The following is a 27,089-nucleotide window of genomic DNA, read 5'->3' as shown; positions in this document are numbered from 1 at the left end:
TGTTAAATATAGAGAAACAGAAGAATAAAAGACGATAAGTATTAGACTATACCTTTATTTATTTTTACTCGAAAGCTGGTAATCCACTAATCTCTACCTTCAAACATTACAGACAAAATAGCACTTGCTTTACAATTTTACGGTTATTTATATACATACTAAACTTCCTTGTAGACAAAACTTAACACGTCGTTCTCAACGGGACAGAATCAACAAATGTAAAGACAGCTGCACAAGAATGTGTTATAGGGCCGCAACAATTCACAAGTAATATTAACGATCTCGTGCAGGCATGGGCAACTTCTGGTGGCTTGCGAGCCTAATTCACATCCTTGCGGAAGTTTGCGGGCCGCTCTTCAGCATAAAGTCAAAACTGTAGCGTCCTTGACGTTAATGTTTATGGAGTAAACACGGGGTAATGTACCGATACGAACAGAACCAATTTTTCAACACGCCAAGCCAACAAAAAAAAAAAATGGTTCAAATGGCTCTGAGCGCTATGCGACTCAACTTCGGAGGGCATTAGTCGCCTAGAAGTTAGAACTAATTAAACCTAACTAACCTAAGGACATCACACACCTCCATGCCCGAGGCAGGATTGGAACCTGCGACCGGAGCGGTCGCTCGGCTCCAGACTGTAGCGCCTAGAACCGCACGGCCACTCCGGCCGGCGCCAAGCCAAGAAAGTGCGCCTGAAAACACACGTTTTGACAGTATTACGTTCTCATCAATTTCAGATGTTTACATTTACTTACCCCTAGTGAACATTATTTCCTTACTGACGTCTTCTGGGTCTAATTAGACCCAGAAGAAGGCCGCTACAACCGTGGACGAAACGTTGGTTTTTCTTCTGCAGCAGTAGTTTTATGCACTGTGATGCGGTACCATACCCAGAAAATTTTTATGTCGACTGACTCTGGAGGCGGAAGCCTGCGCAATTATATAGGGAAACAATGTTCAAGATACGTAAATACGAGAGCCATTCAATAACAAACGAAACAATTTTTTCGCCCAGTTCGGTTGAAAAAATTGTTGTGCTTGTTTTGGGACATCGTGGGGTATTCCCGCTTTAGCCCCTATAGTTTCATGAAGTGCCGAATGACGGCGGCTTTACACGTAGCCTTCTGGAGGCGGAAGCCTGCGCAATTATATAGGGAAACAATGTTCAAGATACGTAAATAAGAGAGCCATTCAATAACAAATGAAACAATTTTTTCGCCCAGTTCGGTTGAAAAAATTGTTGCGCTTGTTTTGGGACATCGTGGGGTATTCCCGCTTTAGCCCCTATAGTTTCATGAAGTGCCGAATGACGGCGGCTTTACACGTAGCCTTCAGAATGGCGTCTGTAATGAAGGTGCGTGCCAAGCGGAGAGCTGCCATTTTCTTTTGGAGGAAAACCAGAGCATCGCAGATATTCATAGCCGCTTAGAGACTGTCTGCGGAGGCCTGGCAGTGAACAAAAGCACGACGAGTCGTTGAGTGAGACGTCTGCCGTCATTGCAACGAGATCGTGCAAACCTGTTCTTTCTCATCCAGCCTACAGCTCGGTTTACGACTTCCATCTGTTTGGCTCAATCAAGGATGCACTCCGTTGGAATCAGCACATAGATTATGGGGAGGGTATTGACGCAGAAAGACGTTGGCTCCAAGCTTGTCCAGTACAGTGTTGCTAAGCGGGCGTTCAGGCCCTTCGACTAAGAAGACATTCAGGTGCCACACTGAAAAGAGATTATGTTGGAAAATAGGTATTGTAGCGAAAAGAGTGGGGAATTATATGGTGCACTGGAATCCTGAATAACACCAACCTCCTTTCTCAAACAAAATGTATTGCATTACCTACTGGACGCCCTTCGTAAATGTAAATGCTTGGAGAGGGGAGACAGAGTATCTTGAAGTGTCGTCATGGAAAAATAGACGTCTATAAAAATTACAGTTTTCAGGTAATTCAGTACAAAATAGCTTCAGTTATAACTGTTGCATTGTACGTCTGCAAAGGACAAGAATTACACTGAGGCGCTATAGAAATTGGTATAGGCATGCGTATTCAAATACAGAATACGGCGGTGCGGTCGGCAACGCCTATATAAGACAACAAGTGTCTGGTGCCGTTCTTAAATCGGTTACTGCTACTACAATGACAGGTTATCAATATTTAAGTGGGTTTGAAACTGGTGTTATAGTCGGCGATAGGATACAGCATTTTCGACGTAGCGATGAAGTGGGGATTTTCCCTTTCGACCATTTCACGAATTTACCAAGAATACCAGGAATCCGGTAAAACATCAGATCTCCGAAATCGCTGCGGCTGGCAAAAGATCCTGCAGGAAAGGGACCAACGGCGACTGAAGAGAATCGTTCAACGTGAGAATTGCAACTCTTTCGAAAATTGCAACAGATTTCAGTGCTGGGTCATCAACAAGTGCCAGCATGCGAAGCATTCAACGAAACCATCGATATGGGATTTCGGAATCGAAGTCCCACTCGTGTACCCTTGATGACTGCACGACACCCAGATTTACACCGCTCCTGCGCCTGTAAACACTGACAATGGGCGGTTGATGACTGGAAACTTGTTGCCTGGTCGGACGAGTCTCGTTTCAAATTGTATCCAGCGGATGGACGCCTACGGGTATGGAGACAACCTCATGAATCCATGTACCCTGCTTGTCAGCAGGGGACTGTTCAAGCTGGTGGAGGCTCCGAAATGGTGTGGGTCGTGTGCAATTGGAGTAATATGGGACCCTGATACGTCTAGATACGACTCTGACAGGGCACAAGTACGTAAGCATCCTGCCTGATCACCTGCATCCATTCATGTCCATTGTGCATTCCGACAGACTTGGGCAATTCCAGCAGGACAATGTGACACCCCACGAGTCCAGAATTGCTACAGAATGGCTCCAGGAACCCACTTTTGAGTGTAAACACTTCCGCTCGCCACCAAACTCCCCGTGCATGAACATTTTGTAACATATCTGCGATGCCTTGCAACGTGGTATTCAGAAGAGAACTCCACTCTCTTGTACTCCTACGGATTTATGGACAGCCCTGCAGGATTCTTGGTGTCAATTCCCTCCAGCACTACTGTAGACATTAGTTGAGTCCATGCCACATCGTGTTGCGACACTTCTGCGTGCTCGCGTGGGCCCTAGGCAGGTGTACCAATTTCTTAGGCTCTTCAGTGTGGTTGTACTGAAACTGACTAGCTCACTTCGCATCTGCTGGGATTTCAATACGACTGATTGTACTCAATCTAGTATTGATTCATATCCTATTAAAAAGAAACTGATGTCAGATTTGAACGATATGAAACTACAGTAGATGTCGGAAGACATTGCACCGTACTTCTTCACAACACAGATACTGCCTAACTGTGATATAGTGAGTAACGTTGGAGCCCTGTTAGGCTATCTGCAGAGGATGCTGTTGTTTATACAAAGATTGTAACGGTAGAAGACTGTACCTAAATGCAGGAAGACCTACTGATTGTCGACAGATGGTGCAAGGACTGGTAGGTGACCCTGAACGTAAATAAATGTAACATACTGCGTGTAAACAAGTGCATATATGCATTAATGTTCGATTACACGATGGGCGACAGCTGCTGTAATATAATTAGGGGTAACAATCCGCAGCGATCTAAAGCGGTGTGACTACATGAAAGAAATAGTAGGAACAGCAGTTGCCACAGTGAGATTCATTGTAAGAATCTTGAGGAAATGTATCCATGTAACCTATTCTTGGGTACTTTTCATAATTATGCGACCCTTAACAAGCAGGATTAATAGCAGAGATGATTCAACGAAGAGAGATGTGCACTGTCAAGGGATCGTTTACTCGCTGAGAGATCGTTAGGGAAATGGCAAACAAAACTAGAAAGGGTGTCTCCGGTGACAGACGCTATAAGAGACGTGTTGTGCATCACGGAGAGGGTTACTGTTCAAATTTCGAGAGGTTATCTTAAAAGCTCAACCAGGCAGAATATTGCTTCCTCCCACATGTCTCGCGAAATAATTACGACGAGAAAGAGAAATTACATGAAAGCAGCTTTATCCACTATCATTTTTTCTTCGCGCCATTCGTGAGTGGATCAGTAATGTGGGAATACTAGGTGTATCAGAACTATCTTCAGCCATACGTTATAAGGTGGCTTGCGGAATATACACTCAGGTGACGAAAGTAATTAGATGCCTCCTTATATCCTGTTGTACCTGCCCGGTGTAGTGCAGCAACTCGCTGTTGCATGGACTCAAAAAGTGGTTGGAAATCCCCTGCAGAAATATTGAACCACGCTGCCTCTCTAACTGTGCATAATTTCGAAAGTGTTGCTCGCAATGGATTTTGTTCACGAACTGAACTCTAGATTACGTCACATAAATGTCGGGCTATGTGCGTGATCAAATCATTCGCTTAAATTGTTCAGAATGTCCTTCAAACTAATCGTGAGCAATTTTGGACCGGTGACATGCCGAATTATTATTACACAAAAATTCCATCATTGGTTGGGAACATGAAGTCCACGAATGGCTGCAAATGGTCTCCTAGGAGCCGAACATAACGATTTCCTATCAATGATCTGTTCAGTTGAACCAGAGGGTCCACAGCGTTCCATGTAAATACAGCTTGCACAGTTATGGAGTCACCGTCAGTTGCACAGTGCCTTGTTGACAACCCGCGTCCACGGCCACGGGGGATCTGCAAGCATGAGTCCTACCATCAGCTCTTACAAACTAAAATCGGTACTCCTCTGACCAGGTCACTGTTTTCCAGTCGTCTACGATCCAACCGATATGGTCACGAACCCAGGAGAGGCGCTGCAGGTGATGGTATGGTGTTGGCAAAGACAACCGCGAAGGTCTTCTGCTGCCACAGCTCATCAACGCCAAATTTCGCAGCTCTGTCCTAACGGATACGTTCGTCGTACGTCCCACATTGATTTGTGCGGTTGTAACGGATACTTTGGTTGTACGTCCCACATTAATTTCTTCAGTTATTTCAAGCACTGTTGATTGTCTGTTAGCACTGGCAATTATACCCGAACGCCGTTGCTCTCGGTCGTTAACTGCAGTCCATCGGCCTCTGCGTTGTCCGCGATGAGAGATATTGTCTGAAATTTGATATTCTCTGGTATTCTCGGCACAGTCTTGACACTGTGGATTTCGGAATATTGAACTCCCTAACGATTCCCGAAATGGATTGTCCCATGCGTCTAGCTCCAGCAACCATTCCCCGGTCAAAATATGTTAATTTCCATCGTGCGGCCATATTCTCGTCGGACAGCTTTTAACGTGAATGCACTGTCCTTTGATACCTTGTGAATTCCTTACTACCGCCATCTTCTTTCATACATGCAATCGCTATCCCATGATATTTGTTGGTTCAAATGGCTCTGAAGCACTATGGGACTCAACATCTGAGGTCATCAGTCCCCTAGAACTTAAATAACCTAAGGACATCACATACATCGATTCCCGAGGCAGGATTCGAACCTGCGACCGTACATGATATTTGTCACTTCGTTATAAATGTGGAGTTAGATGCAGGTATTGAGCTCGCTGTGAACATTGCTAACTCGCTTTCCTTTCTCATTCCCACGTCGTGAGGCCATACCGTACGTGGATTAGTGATCCTAGGTGGAGCAGCAGAAGGTCAAGGTTCAGCGAGCGACGTCGACCACAGCGTATGGCAACAGACAACATTCTGCCGAGCACAGTTATAACAAAGAGACTTTTAAGGTTTTAAGTTAATTGCTTTAAATCCATTACCTTAATTGCACACGTTTCATTCTCCCACATACTGTTTGTGTGGCTCATCCAAAGCGCACGCCGGGAGCGAGGAGCTTAAGAACAGCTGCAAGGTATAAAGCTCACGGCTACGCGTCGCGTTGTACGTTTCCACGGGCACAGGAAATTAATATCTGTCGGATACATTGGCGTGTACACACATATTGTGTTCTAAACAAACATATTTACAGTTGAGACTAATCCAACTTGGATACAGCGTACTCCTAACAGTACGTAAATAGAAGGCACAGTTTGTGTTAGGACTTCTGATCCCAATGCGATAAACAGTGGAGTTAACTGGAAGTGGATCTCACATTACTGCTGCCAGCACACAGATGTGAACTATAACTACTTTATTAACGGGTACTGTATTATGATGTTTGTAGATATTTTATAGCCAATGTGTCGATTACGTTTTAAAATTTCTAGCATTTACGAGGTTGCAGTGCACGACGTTATACAGGAATGCAGGGTTTTGTCATAAATGATTGCGACAGCTAACGAATCGACAACAGCTATTAAGAGAGTATTTCTGTGCTATTTTAAGAACGATGATTGGGCACTGCAAACATGCTTCTCTGTTTTATGCCACTCTTCCCATTTATTTCGTGTAACCTTCTGATGGAGATATGACGTATTCTTACATCGTGCCCGCCCCCCCCCCCCCCCCCACCCACGACAACATCCTTCTGCCTTTTAATACCCGTTTTCTCCTGTAACTTACATTAAAGTTCAGTTTTATCTAAATAAGTGTCAAAAATCGTTTCTTTCTTTTTCTAGGTTGTGGGCACAGACAAGCTTCTGCATTAAATTCCACAAAACTCTTTCACGAAACGTCTTATCTGTCCAGTTGGTACCTCTTATTTTCTTCCCAACTACAGACCAACTTCTCGTGTGTTGGGAAAGGTGCCCTGCTATCACAGCCATACAACAGACTACTACAGGTGAACGTCTTGATAATCTGATTTCTTCCGGTTAATTCTAAGCAATTTCACGAACCTCTCGTCGAACTCTGCTCAGGAGTGTGGGAGTTCAGACACTGGCTTCTCAATTTACCGACTGTTCCACCTAACTTTGCCACGTAATATATTTACGAAATGAAAGAAATCGTGAAAAATGAAATTGGCCAGAGATGCACTTGTACTAGGGGAACACAGAAGGGGCAGGAATGCACAATCCATACAAGTAAACAAACATCACTTTGTAAGTAGGTTGTATAGGTTTTTTTATTGGTAACGCCACGTAGCTCTCTGTATGAAAATCACTGGCTGTGCTGCGTGCAGTCTGTTGCTGGTTTGCTTTGTTGTTGGCTATTTTAGTGTTGGGCAGTTGGCTGTTAACAGTGCGTAGCGTTGCGCAGTTGGAGGTGAGCCGCCAGCAGTGATGGATGTGGGGAAGTGAGATGGCGGATTTTTGAGAGCGGATGATCTGGACGTGTGTCCATCAGAGACAGTACATTTGTAAGATTGGATGTCATATGTATAGTATGACTTCTGAACAATATTAAGGTAAATACATTGTTTGTTCTCTATCAAAATCTTTCTTTTGCTGACTGTGTCTATCAGTAGTTAGTGCCTTCAGTAGTTTGAATCTTTTATTTAGCTGGCAGTAGTGGCGCTCGCTGTATTGCAGTAGTTCGAGTAACGAAGATTTTTGTGAGGTAAGTGATTTGTGAAACGTATAGGTTAATGTTAGTCAGGGTCATTCTTTTGTAGGGATTTTTGAAAGTCAGATTGCGTTGCGCTAAAAATATTGTGTGTCAGTTTAAGCACAGTCATGTATAATTTTTCTAAGGGGACGTTTCAACTTCTAGCAAAATGTTACGTTCTTTTTAAAGAGCGCATGTATGTTTTTTTTCTAAAGAAATAAAAGCTAGAGATACACTTAGTGATGGCAGACTCGGTTTCACTGTTCTAAACTTTATACGTTATGGAATACTTAGACTTTAAATTCTGGAAACGCTACCACAATTCTATGTTGTAATGCGGGTTGCCTGCACTGTCCTGGAGCTTGCTTCAGGCAGCCCTTGCTCATTACGGCAGAAAGTGTGGCGCCGTTACCACCCTTCAAATTCTGCGTTATTTCAGAAGGTACGAGGTGTAGAACAGCGGAAACAAGTCTGCCATCATTAATTGTACCTCTGGGTTTCATTTACGTAGAAAAAACATACATTTGGTATTTACAAAAAGTAACTTTGGCTTGAAAGTGATGTTTGTTTACATTTATGGATTGTGCATACTTGCCCATTGTGTGCGGCCTTAACGTAGTTGCATCCCTGGCCAATTGCATTTTTCACATTTCACTTGTTTCAGAAATATATGAGGTGACAGAAATAGGTAGCACACCCTACTTCTTCTTTCGCTAATGCCTTTGTCCCGCAGTTTGCGCAGGATCGGCATGGTTACACTCGGATTTGGCATGCTTAATTGGAAGGGGCTGCCACATGCCCTTCCTGCCGCCACCCCGTACCCTCCGGGACGGAATCAGAGTACCCCAGCTGTCTGCGCCTAGTGTAAGTCATGAAGTACTGCGTACGGATTTCAAATGTTTGCGAGTCGTGTGACTGAGGCGGGACATGGGTACCAGCCACGTATTGACGTAGCAGGATGTGGAAAACCGCCTATAAACCACATCCAGGCGCCCAGGCTGGCCGGCACACCGGCCCTCGTCGTTAATCCACTGGGCGGATTCGATCTGGGGTCGCCGCGCCTACCCGAGTCAAGGAAGCAGCGCATTAGCGCTCTCGGCTAACCTGGCGGGTCGAGTTGGGTAACACACCCCGTATTTTTTAAATTTCATCTGTTGTCACCATTATGAACTTATTCCCAAGGATTAGCAGCTTTCATACAGGTAATACTAGACAACAATACAATACGCATTTGGGTCCCACCTCTTTGACTTCCGTGCAAAAATCATGCTGTGTTATGCTGCATCCATTTTCAAAAAATTATCACAAGAACCAAAAAAAAAATTAATCCACATACTTAGTACTCGAAACCAAGCAATTTATTTGTCATTCACTTCTTATAGTTCGTCTAGAAATTTCTGAAAAAATTTTATTTGACTATGCTAGTATCTACTCGTCAATTTTTCGACTGCATAGGATTCGTGTAAATTTTATCTTATCTATTATTACCTTTTCTGATGTAGACCTCATGTGCTGACTAGCTCCGTGATCACAGATATCTGCTGATCCTGTGGAACTAGACGTGTAAAATAAAATAAATAAAATATCCAGCTTTCTCACCTGAAGCATTTCGTTATGTTGAAATATAGTTCTCGGTATGGTGATTGCTTTTCTTTAATATCTGTGTTGTATTTTCTTCTTTTGATTTTGTGTAGACAGCGTGCTCTATTTTACCCTTGAGTTGCCGGCTGTAGTGATTTTCTTGGTAGTTTTGCCTTAAAAAAAAGCGTATAAAATTTTGAGAACTGTTTTCTAAGTTTTCCTTTCTTTGCCAGGGGCTGGGGGGTGGGGGAGGGGGGGAGGAGGGGGGGGTCGTAACTACAGCTTCCTTAATCTGATTAAGTATTTGCGTAACTTTCTTCAAAAATAAAGATTACTGCTCATAAACAATTCTTCCAGTGGACGAAAAGCGTGTGACATCGCCATTGATAGTTTCCACGGCTGTCATTCACACCACGCTACCAAGATAAGCATTGCCAACTATGTGAAGCCAGTGGATGTTGTGAACAGCATTACAAGATAAAATCATTAGAAACGTTGTTTAATGGGAACTGGAAATTAGGGTTGCTCGAGAGCAGTAGTTGTTAGACACTACTAAATGTCCAAAGATACACATATGAGTCAAACTATGGTTGATACTCGGCAAGATGACACTAACGTCTAGTGGATTTCTTTCATGCAGCAGCCAATCACAGCTTTTCTGGCGAAAGCTTTAAAGGGACAGTTTCTTTTCGGCACACATGGTCGAACGTGCGTGCGTGCATGCGTGCATAAAGACAGAAAAATCATATTCAGATGGGTAATATAAATATATTGAAAAATAACAAAAGTGGCTTGTAGGGAAGCAAGCTCATTTTGGAGATAAACCTGCATTTTAAAGGATGAAATTAAGATTTCTTTACGGTTTACCTGATTTTAGCCATTCCATTCGCAAATACCACAGCGAAACAGTTACAGTCGCTGCACGTCCACAATATTAACTACCAGAAATCTACATGCTGTCACGTGCTTAGTCATATGCATGTTATAATAACTTTATGAGCCATCTTAGATGAAATTAAGTAGAGGAAGAAGTGGCTGCTTTGGGTCTGTGTGAGGATTGGTGTATCTGCCATTATTTCTATAGTTGAGAATTCTTTCAAAAGCATTCGCGCAAAACCTAAGCTCTTGTTTTCTACGTAGTGTCTGTTACTTCTCTTTAGTACAGGTTATAAAACCTGAGTAATGTTCGAAATACCCAGTGGAAGCGCACAGCAATGCAGAAGTTACGAATTCGTTGATTTCTCCGTGAGCAGTGCTATTTAGCTGTAAGAGTATACATAAACTGACACCTAATGATTCAACAAAGACTTTGAAAGACCGACTGTATGATCGTAGCTGACTTATTGACTGCATTGTTTATTTGTAGTAATACTTCTCTCGTTTTACAAAATGGTAGTCGGAAGAATGAAGCAAATATGAACTTAAATAGCACAAACTGCAGACTGAGAGGGAGGTGTTCAACTTCCAAATGTGCCAGACGTAACTAACTGGAGAAATTTCAATTTTATGGAATGCTGTAATGTAACAAAATTATTAGCTTTTGCTTCAGTAGCCTCCCGTCCCGTCGGTCCTGCCACATCTTCCGGTTACTACTCCCCTCTAAGGCAGGCGTCCCTGTGACGTCTGCACTCTTCCCGCAAACAGAAAACAACGCAAGGTATGGAAAACGAATTCATCCGTTGTTATTCGGACAAGGACGCTGAACCCTTGATTGACGTGAATAGAATACATCTTGGGCGGAAATCCGGACAACTCCTGCTGCTCATTTAAATGTCAGTATACCGTTCCACAATGTATGCAAGAATTTCACTCCTCCTTCATCTCGTCCTCCCCACTAGGTTTTAAAAAAAGAATCGAAAAATTTGGTAATACGAAAATACACTCCTGGAAATGGAAAAAAGAACACATTGACACCGGTGTGTCAGACCCACCATACTTGCTCCGGACACTGCGAGAGGGCTGTACAAGCAATGATCACACGCACGGCACAGCGGACACACCAGGAACTGCGGTGTTGGCCGTCGAATGGCGCTAGCTGCGCAGCATTTGTGCACCGCCGCCGTCAGTGTCAGCCAGTTTGCCGTGGCATACGGAGCTCCATCGCAGTCTTTAACACTGGTAGCATACCGCGACAGCGTGGACGTGAACCGTATGTGCAGTTGACGGACTTTGAGCGAGGGCGTATAGTGGGCATGCGGGAGGCCAGGTGGACGTGCCGCCGAATTGCTCAACACGCGGGGCGTGAGATCTCCACAGTACATCGATGTTGTCGCCAGTGGTCGGCGGAAGGTGCACGTGCCCGTCGACCTGGGACCGGACCGCAGCGACGCACGGATGCACGCCAAGACCGTAGGATCCTACGCAGTGCCGTAGGGGACCGCACCGCCACTTCCCAGCAAATTAGGGACACTGTTGCTCCTGGGGTATCGGCGAGGACCATTCGCAACCGTCTCCATGAAGCTGGGCTACGGTCCCGCACAGCGTTAGGCCGTCTTCCGCTCACGCCCCAACATCGTGCAGCCCGCCTCCAGTGGTGTCGCGACAGGCGTGAATGGAGGGACGAATGGAGACGTGTCGTCTTCAGCGATGAGAGTCGCTTCTGCCTTGGTGCCAATGATGGTCGTATGCGTGTTTGGCGCCGTGCAGGTGAGCGCCACAATCAGGACTGCGTACGACCGAGGCACACAGGGCCAACACCCGGCATCATGGTGTGGGGAGCGATCTCCTACACTGGCCGTACACCACTGGTGATCGTCGAGGGGCACTGAATAGTGCACGGTACATCCAAACCGTCATCGAACCCATCGTTCTACCATTCCTAGACCGGGAAGGGAACTTGCTGTTCCAACATGACAATGCACGTCCGCATGTATCCCGTGCCACCCAACGTGCTCTAGAAGGTGTAAGTCAACTACCCTGGCCAGCAAGATCTCCGGATCTGTCCCCCATTGAGCATGTTTGGGACTGGATGAAGCGTCGTCTCACGCGGTCTGCACGTCCAGCACGAACGCTGGTCCAACTGAGGCGCCAGGTGGAAATGGCATGGCAAGCCGTTCCACAGGACTACATCCAGCATCTCTACGATCGTCTCCATGGGAGAATAGCAGCCTGCATTGCTGCGAAAGGTGGATATACACTGTACTAGTGCCGACATTGTGCATGCTCTGTTGCCTGTGTCTATGTGCCTGTGGTTCTGTCAGTGTGATCATGTGATGTATCTGACCCCAGGAATGTGTCAATAAAATTTCCCCTTCCTGGGACAATGAATTCACGGTGTTCTTATTTCAATTTCCAGGAGTGTATGTAAACTCGGACGAGACATATAGCATATTTTTAGTGTTGTACAAAACACTGGAAAGGTTTCCCCAGTGCTGACCGTGTAGCATAAGGACGTTATCATCATCCGGAACATTTTCTAGCCACTGCTTGCGTCTGCTTTGCACATGAGCCTCTCAATTTTCCTCTACTTCCCATCTACACTCGCCCACTACCGTCTTACAATCTGCTCTTTTCCTACGAATACTCTTGCACACCTTTCAGTCAAGTTTCACTTACTACTCGTCTTGGTTTTGAGTTGGAGCGTCGATTCATGCATCTTTCTTGGTATTCTACCAAACATCACTCTCATTACATGTCCGTTCCATACAGAAGCGTATGTCAGGATAGACACATAGTAAATGGGTACGTTATTCCATTGGTTTTCAGTGGGAGCTGTGTACGACGACAAGTTTATGATAATTCTCAGAAATGTTTATGGTTGCTGCTCTCTCTCACTGACGTCTTCATCATTTCTTACAGGTGTTTTCACTACTTTTCGAAGAGTCGTCACATTTCATCGGCTATTTCCCTGCTAGCAAGAGTTCTGGGGTAGTCCTCTTTCTCTTCCTTATCACGACGATGATCTTACCCTCTTGTCAATTAACAACATACCATACAGGCAAGCCAACTCTGTCCATGCATCCAAACGATGCTTATCACCTCCTTTATTGTCTCAGAACATTTGGTTACTAGTAAAGGCCATTCATTAGCTTCTCACTGTCCTCTCCATCTCCTTCTGCCACGTTGAGCTTTATATCATCGGTGTCAAAAACAAAAAGCAAGGGTAGGGGTGCATTCCCGTGTTTTAAATCTCTTCTCTGTTTTAGCCGACCTCTTTCCACATATGCTACCTTAACATATTCTGTGGAATAATTATTTCACCTTACCATTTGCGTATTGACAGGAGATACACAGTCAGTTTGTAGACTGTCATCTATGGGGCGAACATCAGCGATAAAGTGCTAAACTGAAATAGCAGACTCGAATTTGAAAATGGAGTAATATAAGAATCAGTGGAACAGGCAGGGAAATGATTTGTCATAGCCCTTCAAGATGTACTGTTGGATGTGGACATATTTAAAGGCGCTAACCCGTAGTATGTAGATTTGTATGAACAAAATGGAAGTTTATTCCTTGTTTGGAGTACAGTTGGTTTGATAGACGTCAGATTGTCACAGTGAGACCGAGAGATGTTGCTTTAGTTATGTAAGTTGATTATTACAGAGTTGAAGACCAGAAACGTGTTTGGAAGGAAACACGTCCTAACCAGCTGGGAGCCCGTTCCGAGGATAGCTTGTGGCTCTCTGAATATGGCCAACAGACAACACACCTCTCCCCCATTCCCAAGTTGACTACATGACTACAGGGGAAGAAACCACCAAAAAAACGTTACTACGCCTAATAAAATTTAGGAAAATCGCTGGCGTTAAATCGGGCTTCCGATTTTCTCGGAATGAATAAATACAGGTTCTGTATACCATTCTTCCTGCAAAAGAGTGGCAAATTCAGGTAAGGATGTTGATGGCGGAAACCGAAAACGCAAGCTTCTCTCAAAAGCAGAAAGTGATGGCTCAATGATTATTGAGATACGGTGACTGTAGTGGCCTCGTCCTCACAGCACCAGTCCTGCGCCATGCAAGCTGTGTAAATACGGGCCCTTCGTCTTGGAACACAAGGTGACAACTGGGGAACAAATAGTTGTACCAAGTGATGTACCTGATCAGCTAAAATGGCTACATAGTCGTTGCCAATAGTGTGACTTGCAGAATAACCACGGGGGTCGCGGAAATGCTCGATATGGCTGCCCAAATCATCACCGAATCCTCACTGGAAACATGAGATACAAGACTCATCCGACCAAACAATTTCTTGCATCGCTCATAGCACAGGTTTATGGCTTCCGCATCACGTTCCACTGCAACGGCCAACTGCATCGCTGATCAGAGATTTTAGAATTCAAGCTCTCCCTGTAATTCCTTACTTCTGTAGGCCCTTCGTTTGTTTTGGTGCTGACAGGCTATGCGAGAGTGACATTCAGTGCTGCAGTGTCTTTGGTAGATGTCGTCCTTTTATTTTTCGCGTCAATCGTCTTCAGTGTCCGTCTGTTACGGTCGATCAACACACATTTTTCTCCGCGTTATTACTTATCGGATGATGTTCTGCGGCTATCGCTGTATGCGGTGTAAATCTTCCACACGCTGAAACACCCAATACACCTGCTACCTTGGTTACGGAAGCATCCACCATTCGAGCATCAATTTTTCCACTTTCGACTTCACTTGGCTCCGACATAATGTACTCACATCCACACAGAACTCTGTTCCGTCCACTACTGATACTTCCAAAGTATTGAGGACACTGCACTGCGCCGTTCTTGGCCAAATAAAGCGGCACAAACCTGCCAGCATCTGAATTTGTGTTGAATTATGAGTTTCTCTCGGTGTTTCTGTAATTTCTCCCTCCCCCCCCCCCTCCCGTACCATACCTGGCATGTAGTAATGATTTAAACTTGAACGTGACGAAAATATTGTAATGAAACATTGAAAATAGAGATCAGATTGGCTGGATGACCTGTAAAAAGGCACTGTGGGCACAGCTTGACTTTCACATTACTTAGGTGCGAGCGCCCGCAGTGGTGCGGCATGGAGCGGACTGAAGAATCGGCGGACAGGTGCGTGCCGTGTTGATTCTCCGCACTGCAGGGCAGGGCTGGGATTATCCGGCAGCGGGCTCCATTGCGACGGCAAACAGAGCGTGTTTTCCCGCAGGATTTGCGCCCGTGTTCCGCATCCAGGCCGGGCCAGATGTATTCGTGTGCGGCAGTCGCCACTGTTTGCCGGGCCGCGGGTTCACATCGAACTAAGATTACCCCACGCCCACATCCCGGTAAAGCTGCTTGCGCAATGGAGTCTGCTCCTCTCCTGCATGTGTCTGCCACAGTCTGCACATCTGCGTCGCGCGTCCACGTGTCCTCGGCTTGTCTCAGTGCATCTATATAAATAACACACCGCCGGAAAAAAAATTAGTACTCCCTTTTAAAGGTTTAGGTGTTCATTCAAGAACTATTGTTGCAACAGTCCATATGGAGTATACGAAAAGATTACATTACAGACGAATAGCACAAGCTGTTTTGAAACACTAGGTATCAACCCATGCTGAAACACTCATATTATACGTGGGGTGGCCTCCACGGGTGGCCGGCCGCTATGACAGAGCGGTTCTAGGCGCTACAGTCTGGAACCGCGCTGCTGCTACGGTCGCAGGTTCGAATCCTGCCTTAGGCATGGATGTGTGCGATGTCCTTAGGTTAGTTAGGTTTAATTAGTTCTACGTCTAGGGGACTGATGACCTCAGATGTGAAGTCCCATAGTGCTTAGAGCCATATTAACCTCCATGGGTGGCAATTCAGGCTCTGACTCTGGCATCCAGTGGATCGTACAGATGGCGAATACAGTCCTGGGATATGTTATGCCACGCCTGCTCGACCTGTTCACGTAGTTCTGTAAGAGGTGTTGGTTGACGAGTCGCACGAGTCACTCCTCGTTCCATCACATCCTACACGTGCTCGATCCGGGGATCGTGCTGATCATGGAAATTGCTGCACGTCTCCCAGAGCACGTCCAGTTTCACGAGAAATGTGTGGACGAGCATTTTCCTGTTAGAGCACATCACATTCCTGTTTGCAAGAACGGCAAAATGGGTTTAACAACACTCTGCATGTATCGAGAACTTGTTACCGTCTCCTCCAGAAACACGATAGGTGAACGAGAGGTGTAGCTCATTGCACCACAGACCATAAGGCATGGGTTGGGGCCAGTGTGTCGTAGACAAATGCACAGCACCCACTAGGACTAGATCGTACACACAGAGGGCCATTACTTGCCTGCAGATTAATCTGCTTTCGTCGTTGAGGACTATGGTGCGCCATTGTACCTTTCAAGTGGTCCTCTGACGGAACCAGTCGATCCGTGCACGTCGATTCTGTGGCGTGAGTGGGTGAGTGGCTAGAGATGTGCATGGCCATACTTCCACTGCTAATAACCGTTTCACAGCAGTTCGTGTCGACCCGTCTGGGCTCACAAGCACTCTTATCTGCGATATGAGAGCTGTATTATCTGCCACTGCTGCCTTACAATACGACGATCCTGGCGTGAGTCTGTGCTGTGTGGACGTCCAGAACCTCCTCTACGGATGTGAGAATGTTCACCTGACGACTGATACCAATAGTAGGGAGATGCTGGGTTATCAAACTGATATGTAAACTAATTAAATTATCAGTTAATTACCGCCAACCACGGTCAACCTCAACCCCCCCTCACCCTCGCCCAGATGATGTAATATCTTTTCCTCACACAGCTCGGGGGTCCCCGCGCCCTCCCCCCTCCCCGACCCTTCCCTTCCCCCACCTACATACGGGGATTTCGAATTTTTGACGGAATTTCTTTTCCCCAGGGCTGTGCTGATGTCCCTCCCCACCTCCCAATCGGGGACCGGCAGCAAATAAAAAATAGCGGTACTCTTTCCGGGACTCGAACCCTGGTCCTTCTCGATGGAAAGACCAGGTGCGCCCCCTAACGCTTGGAAAATGCTCAGATGCAGGAGAGGTAGGCTGGCTTAGTGTACTTTATTTATTTTGGTCTTGAAACTGAAGTAAAGATCGGCCCTAATTACGTAATTGATCATACAGATCTGTCCTAATTACGTAACTATATGTATAATGCTACACAAGGACTGCCTAAAATCGAAATACAGTTCAAAAATTAACGGTGCCAAACAACCCCGGTTAACATGCTTGGAATAAATTTCACAATACCAGTCAAAACTAGCGGCAGAGCACTGAAACTCTACCCCTCATCTACAAGCTGGCGCGAAAAATAAAATCGCTACGGTGTAAGGTGCTATCTTTCATTTTTTGGCGGGAGTGTATTCATGTAGGTAAGAAAAGGGAGTTGCCACGCTTTCAAGTATCTAGTTCCAACTACTTTTCAAGGTCATCCATGCACCCACTCTCACATCCGGAATATATGCACATAAACCGTTGGACGTACGAAATGTCTTCGGATTTTTGGTTGTCGTTGTAGTTGTGGTCTTCAGTCCTGAGACTGGTTTGATGCAGCTCTCCATGCTACTCTATCCTGCGCAAGCTTCTTCACCTCCCAGTACCTACTGCAACCTACATCTTTCTGAATCTGCTTGGTGTATTCATCTCTTGGTCTCCCTCTACGATTTTTACCCTCTGCGCTGCCCTCCAATACTAAATTGGTGATCCCTTGATGCCTCAGAACATGTCCTACCAACCGATCCCTTCTTCTAGTCAAGTTGTGCCACAAACTTCTCTTCTCCCCAATCCTTTTCAACACCTCCTCATTAGTTATGTGATCTACCCATCTAATCTTCAGCATTCTTTTGTAGCACCACATTTCGAAGGCTTCTATTCTCTTCTTGTCTAAACTATTTATCGTCCATGTTTCACTTCCATACATGGCTACACTCCATACAAATACTTTAAGAAACGACTTCCTGACATTTAAATCTATACTCGATGTTAACAAATTTCTCTTCTTCAGAAACGCTTTCTTTCCCATTGCCAGTCTATATTTTATATCCTTACTTCGACCATCATCAATTATTTTGCTCCCTAAATAGCAAAACTCCTTTACTACTTTAAGTGTCTCATTTCCTAATCTAATTCCCTCAGCATCACCCGACTTAATTTGACTACATTCCATTATCCTCGTTTTGCTTTTGTTGATGTTCATCTTATATCCTCCTTTCAAGACACTATCCATTCTGTTCAACTGCTCTTCCGAGTCCTTTGCTGTCTCTGACAGAATTATAATGTCATCGGCGAACCTCAAAGTTTTTATTTCTTCTCCATGGATTTTAATACCTACTCCAAACTTTTCTTGTTTCCTTCACTGCTTGCTCAATGTACAGATTGAATAACATCGGGGAGAGGCTACAACCCTGTCTCACTCCCTTCCCAACCACTGCTTCCCTTTCATGCCCCTCAACTCCTATAACTGCCATCTGGTTTCTATACAAATTGTAAATAGCCTTTCGCTCCCTGTATTTTACCCCTGCCACCTTCAGAATTTGAAAGAGAGTATTCCAGTCAACATTGTCAAAAGCTTTCTCTAAATCTACAAATGCTAGAAACGTAGGTTTGCCTTTCCTAAATCTAGCTTCTAAGATAAGTCGTAGGGACAGTATTGCCTCACGTCCCTAGGTCGGCTTCTACTAGTTTTTCCATTCGTCTGTATTCGCGTTAGTATTTTGCAGCCGTGACTTATTAATCTGATAGTTCTGTAATTTTCACATCTGTCAACACCTGCTTTCTTTGGGATTGGAATTATTATATTCTTCTTGAAGTCTGAGGGTATTTCGCCTGTCTCATACATCATGCTCACCAGATGGTAGAGTTTTGTCAGGACTGGCTCTCCCAAGGCCGTCAGTAGTTCTAATGGAATGTTGTCTACTCCCGAGGCATTGTTTCGACTCAGGTCTTTCAATGCTCTGTCAAACTCTTCACGCGGTATCATATCTCCCATTTTATCTTCATCTACATCCTCTTCCCTTTCCATAATATTGTCCTCAAGTACATCGCCCTTGTAAAGACCCTCTATATACTCCTTCCACCTTTCTGCTTTCCCTTCTTTGCTTAGAACTGGGTTTCCATCTGAGCTCTTAATATTCATACAAGTGGTTCTCTTTTCTCCAAAGGTCTCTTTAATTTTCCTGTAGGCAGTATCTATCTTACCCCTAGTAAGATAAGGCTCTACATCCTTACATTTATCCTCTAGCCATCCCTGCTTAGCCGTTTTGCACTTCCTGTCGATCTCATTTTTGAGATGTTTGTATTCCTTTTTGCCTGCTTCATTTACTGCATTTTTATATTTTCTCCTTTCATCAATTAAATTCTGTTACCCAAGGATTTCTACTAGCCCTCGTCTTTTTACCTACTTGATCCACTGCTGCCTTCACTATTTCATTCCTCAAAGCTACCCATTCTTCTTCTACTATATTTCTTTCCCCCATTCCTGTCAATTGTTCTCTTACGCTCTCCTTGAAACTCTGTACAACCTCTGGTTCTTTCAGTTTATCCAGATCCCATCTCCTTAAATTCCCACCTTTTTTCCGTTTCTTCAGTTTTTATCTACAGTTCATAACCAATAGATTGTGGTCAGAGTCTACATCTGCCCCTGGAAATGTCTTACAATTTAAAACCTGGTTCCTGAATCTCTGTCTTACCATTATATAATCTATCTGAAATCTGTCAGTATCTCCAGGCTTCTTCCATGTATACAACCTTCTTTTATGATTCTTGAACCAAGTGTTAGCTATGATTAAGTTGTGCTCTGCGCAAAATTCTACCAGGCGGCTTCCTCTTTCATTTCTTAGCCCAAATCCATATTCACCTACTACGTTTCCTTCTCTCCCTTTTCCTAGTACTGAATTCGAGTCACCCATGACTATTAAATTTTCGGCTCCCTTCACTATCTGAATAATTTCTTTTATTTCGTCATATATTTCTACAATTTCTTCGTCATCTGCAGAGCTAGTTGCATATAAACTTGTACTACTGTAGTAGGCGTGGGCGTCGTGCCTATCTTGGCCACAATAACGCGTTCACTATGCTGTTGGTAGTAGCTTACCCGCATTCCTACTTTATTATTCATTATTAAACCTGTTGTGTCTAGGCAAGACAGCCTAGACACAATGAGAGGAAGCCGAAAGGCACGCGCCTAAACTCACGCAGGCTGGCGTGAGGTCTGAAACAGGATACGTAATGAATGCTATAAAGAAAAGAACGTAGCTTCTGGAATACTTAACTTTAATCCATAATTGGTGAACATTTATCTTGTTGATACAGTATTATCATCATAATATAACTTGGTGATGGCGCCTTGCTAGGTCGTAGCAATTGACTTCGCTGAAGGCTATGCTAACTATCGTCTCGGCAAATGAGAGCGTATTTGTCAGTGTGGCGTCGCTAGCAAAGTCAGCTGTACGACTGGGGCGAGTGCTAGTACGTCTCTCTAGACCTGCCGTGTGGTGGCGCTCGGTCTGCGATCACTGACAGTGGCGACACGCAGGTCCGACGTATACTAACGGACCGCGGCCGATTTAAAAGCTACCACCTAGGAAGTGTGGTGTCTGGCGGTGACACCACAAAACCTACTCCTGCATTACCCCTATTTGACTTTGTATTTATTTTTGGTATGTTAGCAAATAAGACATGTTAGCAAATAAGACAGATAAATACTCTTGTAAAAAACCGTTTTAACCTTTGCATAAACATTTAACAAAGAAAACAAGTTTTTCCTTATTTTTGTTAGCTACAGTTTTAATATAGTCTAATTTAATTTTTAGCTAATAAATTAAATCCGCATCTGAATCATCTATTTCTTTCTACAACCAGTAACTTGACAATACAAAAAAGGTATATTCTCGAATTCTAAGACATATCTAATTTTCTGTCTGTAAAATAGATGTTTTATGGCTTTAACTATTAGCTCAGGTCCTTCCTGCAGTTCTTCTACGCTAGGGCATTCGGGAATTTTAATTTTACCTCTAATATTCTCCATGACGCAATTGTTAAAGCGTTGCACATCTTCCTGTGTGTACGTCGGCAACTCTTCCGCTGCACATTTACAACTTCTGCAAACAAGTGTCCATTAAACGCAGTTATCCATCAGTTTTAAACTCGGCAAATGGCTGTTCTGTTGCTAGGTGGACAACATCCAGCTCGCCTCAATCAGATAGACAGACAGAATATAACTATTCTTTTTAAGCCGATCCAAATGGGAATAGAGCTTAATAAACACATTTTACGTGTGCTTAATTACATTGATTTCCACCAGTACTCCAAATCGTGCCCAGTTTCCATTGCTGTTTACTGTAAATGCCAATATTTTGTATTCTCTCTTCGTAGCCAAATTTTTATATGTACTGTGTTTACACCCATATGTAAACCTGGTCTGCATATCCCTAATAGCTTCTTCCTTTTCCAATTGCAACTTACATTCCTATTTTATGGCAATTTTCTTCATATACTCCAATTTTATTTTCTTTACTTCGAGGTCCTCCATTTCCAGTTTTCTTTTACCTACAATTAGTATATTAACTACATTTAAACGAGTATTTTCTTTAATGGGGAATGGTTTCAGCCTGTTTGATACATTGGCTCTTTTTCTTAAGAATTGTTGTGTATTGCGGAGAACAATCTTCTAGACTAAGAAATAAATTTCTCCTGCTTTAACACAACACTTCTGTGTAGTACTTATATTGGCTTTGTTGGAGTCAGAGTTAAGAGCCTCCGTGTAGTTTACAGGTAGATAATTAAAACTGTATGGAGTCAGAGCATAACTTTTAATCTTTTCTCGGTCTTGAGAGCCCAGCAAACTTACGTGCACACCAGTCTTATTTCGGGTGGTCTTATTACCCCAGCAGACAAATTGCAGAACTTTGTTAAACTCTACACAGCAACTGTTCTGTAAACTACTAGTTAGCTGACACTACATGGACGCATTTGGCACAGAGTAAAGTGGAGCACATTGTGAATACTGCTTGTTAGCCTTGCACTAGGCCGAACACACGATCCATTCTGTAGTTGTATGTTGTAGCCTCCACCCTGGTAATGCCATGCTCCTTACACAAAGTAGATTTAAAAGTTTCCTGCAGTCGCGTGTCTGGACACTTTACAAAGTCTTTAAATTGGTTACCAATAACTTTGTTTATTTCCTGAATTGTGAATTGCCATATAAATTTGTTATATATCTTTACTCTGCAATTGGAGCTCATACACGTTAAACAGTCTATTCCAACTGTCTTACCGGTGTCGAGAATCATATTGCTGCTTCTCTGGCGGTCTCCTTCCAGGAGGAAGTCGTTGGTCGATATCAGGTAGTCGCATATCTCCATTTTATTAATAATTCCGGCAAAGTCTTGCGTTTTGTCTAAATCCGAAAGTTAACAATCGTTTATAAGTAGCTGCTGCAATATTCCAGGCAACTCTTCGATTAGAACATCCAATTTAACGTCGGCTAATTCCACTCTATATGGTATAGCCACGGGATTTTTATACTTCTTTGAAATCGTTTCCAGTGCATCCTTACCGATTTTATCCAATATTCTTCTTGCTGTCATACTGTCGCTTCCATGTAGGAGAAATGATAGCTTCGCCTTGACACCATGTCTTGCGGTGACGAACTTCGAGAATTTACTACGCCGCGCGGGATTGGCCGAGCGGTCTCGGGCGCTGCAGTCATGGACTGAGCGGTTGATCACGGCGGAGGTTCGAGTCCTCCCTCGGGCATGGGTGTATGTGTTTGTCCTTAGGATAATTTAGGTTAAGTATTGTGTAAGCTTAGGGACTGATGACCTTAGCAGTTTAGTCCGATAAGATTTCACACACATTTTTGAGAATTTACTACGTTGATAATAGTTAAACGAGCCACACACCTCCTTCTTTTACATTACAGATGTCCTTTCTCTAGCTGCTTCTGACAGACCCCTTGATCACGGATTTTCACTACCATAAAGTTATCGCAAAACAGTTATGTTATAGGAATAAGCACAGTTAAATTATTATTGCTAGGAAGTGTACCATTTTCGGTGTAATTTATGTTCCCGACGTCAGAAACAATATTGTCCAGTTTCTCCATTAGTAACCATAACCCAAAGCGTTCGTCGGTAGGTCTCGTCCTCCTCCCTAATAGCTGAGGCATATTAAGCACTTTGGAGGAATCCATGTTGAGACCTTCAACTACCACAGATGAATGATCGGTTGCGGCTGCCACGTCTACTTTTATACTCTAAAGATCTACGATGGTCACGGTCACGTGATCACGTGATCATCCGGTCAAACACGCTAAATCTAAAAAATGGTTCAAATGGCTCTGAGCACTATGGGACTTAACGTCTATGGTCATCAGTCCCCTAGAACTCAGAACAACTTAAACCTAACTAACCTAAGGACATTACACAACACCCAGTCATCACGAGGCAGAAAAAATCTCTGACCCCGCTGGGAATCGAACCCGGGAACCCGGGCGCGTGAAGCGAGAACGCTACCGCACGACCATTAGCTGCGGACCACGCTAAATCTGAATGTCTTTGCAATCCAATTGAAACTCCTAGCGTAATTGAGCTATTTTGTATGCAAGGTGTCCTTGGAAAGGATAATATCTGCCCCTTGCGACTAGCGTGTATTGTCTTCGATGATCTGGATTGCACGGTGATTGTCGAGCAGGTGCCTGTAGCGAACTCTGACGTCAAACAGCGATAGATACAGTCTTTGATGTATGCTTACAGGTAATAAACTTATCAAACTCCTCTCCCTCCCACACAAGCATCTCGTCAGTTGAAAATATTTCAGTAAAAAATTAGGAAATTAAATACAACAAAAAATAAAAATATTAAAGGAGTAAAAAAAGCCTTTTTCCTGCCAGCTTGTAGGTAAAGGGTAGAGTCTGAGTATGTCTGCCACTAGTTTCGAGTGATATTGTGAAATTCTTTCCCAGCAGGGTAACACCAGTTGTATGGTATCGTAGAGTTTTGAGCTGTATTGCGATTTCATGCTTCCCTGTGTAGCGCAATGCACATAGTTGTGTAATTAGGACCGATCTTTACTTCAATTTACCAGCAAAAATAAATAAAGTACATTAACCTTATCTTCCTCTCCGACATTTCGACAGTTTTCATGTGTTGGGTGGGTGGAGGTGTAGGGTGCACTTCGGCTGTCGATCCAGAAGGACCAGGGTTCGAGTCCCAGAAAGAGCAACCCACCAATTCTCAGGTTGTGGGTGGCGGGGAGTCAGCATTGCCACCTCTGAGTGTACTTCCTTTTCGCTTTCAGTGTAGTAACTATATTATTATACATGAGAGTTTTTTATCTTCTACAATAAAAATAGTCGCAGTATGTAATACACTGAAATTCACTTAAGCTTATAAACTGAATGAATGTATTATTCAGAGTCACTGTTCACATATGCATGATCGGGACATTTATTGTTGTTGTTCCCTATTCAACAGCATTGGTGTCGCTTTGTGAACTTCATCATTAATTAATTCAAAATATCTAATTGGAATAAGACATTCTCCATTTAATGTAACCTAACTGTGTTTGAAAACATTGCAGAGCCTTGGGAAAGCTGCGACGGTCTAATAGAAACAGTAAATTCACACACTGAAGACTAGCACTGTTCTCCACAGTTAACTGAAACTAGTATTTGCCCAGGAAAATTAGAGCACCAAACATTTATGGCCTGTCGTAGTATCACACCCAAAGAAAAACTGTATTCCATTTATTTCACATCGCTACGTCCAGCATTCATTATTACGTTTTTCCAATCATCCATAATACCGCCTCCTTATCACGTGACTCTCCTCTGACGATTCATGCACCCTCCTCCGTAAATCCACATATACATCGATGAGTCGATATTTGCGGCTCAGTCGAGCCTGTCCGTTACCAGATACAACGCTCTAATGAAAGAAAATGGAAACCATCCGGGCGCGTAATCCAAACATGTCAATCTATTACAGGGCAGTTTGACATTGCGCTCCTTTATTTTTTTTACTTAATTGTATTGTAATGTTGCTCTTACTGTTAACCCAACTTGTGCTGTTAAATGGTGTTTGACCCAAACCTCTCACTTGTATACTTTTAACAGGAACTTGAGATGTTACATAATGTCATTTTGAAAACATAAGCGCTTTCATTAAACTGTCCTTTGAGACGTGTGCCCACTCTCATCCTTTTCCAAACATCCATAGTCCGCTATTTGGTGATTACCATACACAGTGCTAGGTTAAATTCTGTGCAGAACGTTTAAAAGACAATAAATCCTACCGCATGGAGACAGTCACCGCGGCACTAAATCGCTCGCGAATTCCTTCCCCGCAGTTATGAGGGAAGTGGGAAGAGTAGTGTAGCCACCGACCGGCGAGCGACCAGCCGTAGCCCTCCAAAATCCAGGCCCCCGGCCCCAGTATTGATAGTTAATGCGCTGCCGATGGCGTGCCTAACGAAGTGCGAGCCCAATAAACTGGCCACCCGATAGCCCCATCTGGTCCCGGCGCGGCGCCACGCATTACGCTGTTACCGCCAGTAGTCTCCCCATCCACTCTACAACTTACACTTCTTTCCTTTTTTTTCTTTTCAGAAGGTGGACGGTCGATTGCTCATACATTCTCGCCCTCATGGAGTCTGTTTCGTGTACGGACGTTTGTGCTTCGTATTTGCCAACACCTTTTGCTTTAGGTAATTACTTGGTCTACTGTGAAGTTTCAGAGTTCTTACGTAACGAGGAGAAAGTTGGAAAAATCATTGAAGTTCAGAAGGAATTAAAAAATTTGAAGTGCGCCAGAGACATTGTGATTCGGTCAGAGACGCAAAGGACCTAGGAGACCAGTCCAATGGAGTGGTTAGTTATTCTTTTTACAAATTTACAGTTTCTGTTCTTGCTACAATACACTATTTACGTTCCAGACACGTATCACATTTTAGTATAAAGACGTCTTCAGTGGATTTTTTAGTTACTTACCTTCTCTGCCCAAAAAAAAGTAATCGCGTCGTCAGAATGTTGCACTAAAAAAATACATTTGTTTTCATAACATGAATATTTATAAACTTACTACAGAAAATAATCACACCAAAATACCTGAAATGGATAGCGTCATGAAAAGAAGTAATAAGATGAATATGAACAACAGTGAAACAATTGTAATAGATTGTAGACGGTTCTCAGGGAATTAGATTTGGAAATGGCACACTAAAGATAACAGAAGAGGTACGATTTTTCGGCAGCGAAATAGGCTACTACGGCCGAAGCAGAGAGAATGTAGGAGCCAAACTGGCAATAGAAAGAAAAGCATTTCTGAAAAAAGCTGTTAACGTCGAATATGAAGTGAAGTGTGAGGAAGTCTTTTCTAAAGGTATTTCTATGGAGTGCAGTCTTGTACAGAAATAAAACATGGGCGACAAACAGCCCATCCCAGAAGAGAATAGAGACTTTTGAAATGCGGTGCTACAGAAGACTGAAGGTTAGATGGGTATTTCGAATAAAAAATGAGAAAGTACTGATTCGAGTTGTGAAGCAAAGACTTTTATAGCACTGCTAGAAAGAAAGATGGAGTAAGTTGGTAACAGATATCTTCAAGTATTATGAAACTGCCAGTTAGGTAATTGATGCAAGTGTGGAGGGATAGAAATTATAGTAGAATGAGACCAATGTTTGAATAGAAGAAGCAAATTCGTATTGATGTAGGTTACTGTAGTTTCGCAGAGATGAAGAGGCTTGCACACGAGAGACTGGCGTAGATAGGTGCATCGAACACAGCAGCATTTACGCTCTTAGAGAATTTACGCATTTCTTTTCAGGCGTCTGTACTGGAAAGCTAATTAAAAGTTTCCAAATCATCCTACCGGGTACCTTCCTGTTTGTAGTTCCCTCTTTTCACTTTATAGCCTTCTTCTTCTTCTTGATGGAGACGCCATTCGCTATGATCTTCGGCAGTCCCTTAAGCCTTCCACATCTTCATCATCTTAGTTATGAGTAAGCACTGTTGTCCTTCTGTTGGCTTGTTTGTCATGGGAATCTGTAATGCGGTTACCTGTTACACTTGAATTATAGATGTAATAATCTCGTAACTTCGCTTTGTAACCGGTATTTAAATGCAGAATTGTTATAGAGGAACCGATAGTGTTTTCCATCCCAACATCTTTCTGGTTTATACCTTCTAAATAACAGCAA

Source organism: Schistocerca serialis, chromosome 2 (assembly GCF_023864345.2).
Source record: "Schistocerca serialis cubense isolate TAMUIC-IGC-003099 chromosome 2, iqSchSeri2.2, whole genome shotgun sequence".
NCBI classification, from domain to species: Eukaryota; Metazoa; Arthropoda; class Insecta; order Orthoptera; family Acrididae; genus Schistocerca; species Schistocerca serialis.
Note: the sequence above shows the minus strand (reverse complement) of the source record.